Raw genomic sequence first — 1,928 nt, forward strand, 5'->3', positions numbered from 1 at the left:
AAAATTGCATAGAATACTTTGGCAGAAAAGTACAACGTTTCTATAAATACTAACACAGGCATTTCTTTCTTTCTCTCCCTCTCTCCCCCCTCTTTGAAAAAATGCAAATGCACGCTCAAACAAAGGTTGCTTTTGAATGCAGTTGCTCTTCAAGTTCTTGACAAAGCTAATTATGTGGATTGGAGTGATCGGGTACAAATTTATTTGATGGCCCATGACCTTTGGGACATAATTGAAGCTGATGAAGTTAAGGAAGTTAATGAAGATGTTGAAGCTACTTTTAATGCTTGGAGTACAAAGAATTCCATGGCCTTACATGTAATACAAATTTCATGCGGATATAGGAAGCAATTCTTGAGATTATTGAGATTAATTCGGCAAAAATTGCATGGGATACGTTGGCAGAAATGTATAACGTGCCTGAAAATAGTAACTCAGGTTCTTCTCTGTCTCTCTAGATCTCTCTCTGTCTCCAGATCTCTCTCTCTCTCCACACACATAGGCTCATACAAAGGCTACATTTGAGTGCAGTTGTTCTTAAAGTTCTTGATGACAAAGATGATTACGTGGCTTGGAGTGTTCGGGTAAAAACCTATTTAATGGCCCATGATCTTTGGGACGTAATTGAAGCAACCGTCGAACCTCCAAGGCAAGAAGATGATGACGCTGCTTATAAGGCTTGGAAAAAGAAGAATTTCATGGCCTTACGTGCAATCAAAATTTCATGAGGACATGGCACATGTTCTGAGATTAGTAAGATTAAGTTTGCAAAACTTGCTTGGGATACGTTAGCAAAAAAGTATTCGGTGCCTCAACATACTAGCTAAATCAGGTCTCTCTCTCTCTCTCTACATATGCATGCTCAAACGACGGCTGCTTTTGAGTGCAGGTGTTCTTGAAGTTCTTGACGAAGATAATTATAAGGAATGGAGGGTTCACGTAAAAGACAATTTGAAGGCCCATGATCTTTGGGACATAATTGAAGCAACCACAGAACCCCCAAGCCGAGAAGATGATGAAATTGCTTTTACGGCTTGGACTAATAAGAATTTCATGGCCTTACATGCAATCCACATTTCATGTGGATCGGAAGCATTTGATCATATTACTGCGATTAGTTGGGCAAAAATCGCTTGGGATACATTGGCAGAAGAGTATAACTTATATCAAGATATCTCAGGTCCCTCTCTCTCTCTTTAAAAGAGCAAAAAATAAATTAAAAATATATCAGTGTCGACTCTAGGGTCAACGACGATGCCTTTCTTATTAATAATAATAATAATAATAAATACATATCAGCCTTTAGGGGCGATGTTAATAGCTTTCTTAAAAAAATTAAAAAAAAGAGAGGAAAATACATTTTATCCTTATGGACTATCCACAAATTTATACTTTGACCTTCAATATTTAAAAAGTGACACTTGACCCCCCCAAACTTCCAAATTGTCGAAATTCGACTATTCTGACCTCTTTTTCCAAAAGGCCCCCATCCCAAGTTAAAAAATAAAAATTAAGGGGTGGCCGGCCACCCCAGTTGGGCACTACAAGAAATTTACTCATCAGGGGCGACTTATTAGGGGAATACTCAACTATTAGGGGTGACTATTGAAAGTCGCCCATAATAGTTAAGTATTAGCGTCCACTTTATTATTCGACCAAAAAGATGAATATTAGCGTCCACTTTACAGTGGACGCTAATAACTCGACCCTAATATTCACGCGAGAATTATTCAAGAGGCGAGAAAATAGAAGCGGCCAAAAAAATACTTTTAGCGTCGACATTTATTGACGCTGATAGTGGAGCAATAGCGTCCACTTAAGTGGACCCTAAAAGCTGGGCGCCCAGACTGGCACCTTGAACTTTTAATTTTTTTAAAAAAACTTGGGATTGGGGCATTTTGAGGAGAAAAAAAAAAATCAAAATGTTC

Source organism: Corylus avellana, chromosome ca10, assembly GCF_901000735.1.
Source record: "Corylus avellana chromosome ca10, CavTom2PMs-1.0".
In the NCBI taxonomy this organism is placed as follows: Eukaryota; Viridiplantae; Streptophyta; class Magnoliopsida; order Fagales; family Betulaceae; genus Corylus; species Corylus avellana.